This window comes from Pan paniscus, chromosome 10 (assembly GCF_029289425.2).
Source record: "Pan paniscus chromosome 10, NHGRI_mPanPan1-v2.0_pri, whole genome shotgun sequence".
Lineage (NCBI taxonomy): Eukaryota > Metazoa > Chordata > Mammalia > Primates > Hominidae > Pan > Pan paniscus.
The window spans coordinates 76214643-76216872 of record NC_073259.2 but is presented as its reverse complement, the minus strand read 5'-3'; positions in this window follow the sequence as shown (position 1 = coordinate 76216872).

Genomic DNA, 2230 nt, shown 5'->3' with positions numbered 1-2230 from the left:
TCAGGGTGCCGTAGAACTAGGAAAGTTCATAGAAGCCAAATGAAATGCTAAATGCAGTTCAAATTCCACCACAGTCAACTTTTCATAATGTCTAAAAACCCCATCTACATACTTAGCCCTTCAGTTAAATGAGTAATATGGCCTAACCATTGTTTTGCATTAAAGGGACTCTGCTCAGTGCTATTGGCATACAGCATGGAAAACAGGAATAGCTTCTGATGGCACATCCTAGGCCACCAGCCAATTCATTCCCACAAGGCTTTCATTGTGCCCCTGCTGCACGCTGACAATTCTGGGGCTTGGCACCTTTTGTATTAATAGGTGGGACTTCACCAAGGCCTTCATGGATTGTGTCTCTGGAAACTTTTCTCTTCATTGCTTTCCCACCACCTAGTTCTTCGTTTCAGTCATGGGGTCATCAGGCTGTTCCCTAGGAACTACCCTCTCTTGATTGATTTCATATTCCAAAGTGATCCCTTTCTGCCTTTCCCCATCAACACACTGTGGTACCATGTCTGATCTCTTCTGGGGATGTCATTCCTAGACAAGTATACAGGACAGGAAAGGTGTGGTGAGCTGCAGGGCATTGGTGAGGGGAGACTGGAGGACTCTTTTCATCTTGCTTTTTACCCAGAGCTTTCTGGGCAGGCTCCTGGGCCATCAGCAGCAGGGCAGTCTTCTTTCCTGAGAAACATTAGGAAGAGCTGGAATCTGGGGGATCAGGAACCTGCTCCCTGGCTTTGCCAAGGACTGGGGGAGATGATGCACTGACAGCCTTTCCTTGATCCACTTTTAGGGCTCTCAGCATTTTCCAGGATTCGGCACCACTGGCAGCTCAGTTGAAGTGTGCTGGACTTCCACGAAGGCCAAAGTAGCCCCCAGTCTTGGTCACAAACCATGGGGACAGCTTAAGAGCTGTCCCATTACTTGGTGTCTCCAGACATGAGAAGGGCTGAGAAACATTCATTTGCCAGCCAGCAAAGAAATATTTACTATGGGGGCTTTAGATTCTTAGGAGTAAAATTTCATTTGCCTCCCCAGTGTTGCTGGGTGATTGAATTTAATATTTGTTTGATTGTTTCCGAAGTTCTTTGGTTTTCCAGAATAGTCAAGAGGTTGCTAAACTCAGTCAGGAGCAATAGAGGAATTTAAAAGTCACCATCGTGTGAAAAATCAATATCCAAGTGCTGGTGTCTATTCACAAACTTCTCAAATGCCAGGGGCAAAAGCACAGTTTTTGTGTGCTTGAGTAAGGACTGGTATATTGAAAGGGCAGCAAGAGAGAAGCTGTAATCTTGTGCACAGTGGGGACACTGTGTCTTGGTGGTGCTGCTGTGGGTTCAGGGGTGAAGCCCTCTGATTTACAGGCCCCACTCTGGATTTTATCAGAACCAGGGATGATGACACATTGGGAAATGCCTGTGCATCCCTGAACCCACATGAGCTGCTGTATAAACCTTAAACCCATTTAGCATTTGTAGGAGGTGATCCCTTTTGGTAGATCCCTCTTGGATGAAACAAAGAGACTAAGTATCCCATTAAGATGTTTTGTCTGGCCATCTCTTGCTGCTTCTCTCTGCCATGTGAGGACACAGGAAAAGACAGAAACATAAAAAAATTATTTAAAAGATAGTTTTGTCTGTCAACCATTATATCAGGGCTAGCTCAGGGTAGAGCAGAAGGAGCTTGAGTACCAGTGGGTAGCATGGAGTGTTGCAAAGAACCCTCAGCAGGGTTGAGAGACCAGGCCAGCCCCCATTTCCTTCAGGTCTCTGTGGCATCATCAGTAGGTCACCTGCACAAAACAGTGACACCCCAGCCCCCCACCAACCCCTGCTCCCTTTTCTCTAAACCACTCCTCTCCTGCTGGCGTGCTTTGTTTGTTTATTGACGGTCTCTACTACATCAGAATATTGGCTCTGGAGGGCTGGGCTTTTGTCTGTTTTATTCTCTCTAGGGCCCCCAGCACCTAGAGCAGGCCCTGAACCCTGAGGAATGGAATATATCAGTGCTTCCTGACTTTGATTCTCCAAGTGCACTTATACTCTTATTTGTGTAACAATGAATTTAAATTAACACGTTATTTTCTTTGGCCCAACTGAAGCGTAAATAAATATGTGACTTTAAAAGTAGATTACTTAAACAAATACATTCCTAACCAAAACACGTTTATATGCGTACATATAGAATCATTTTGCAAACTCTGGGCAGAACGTGTCTCACACATTGG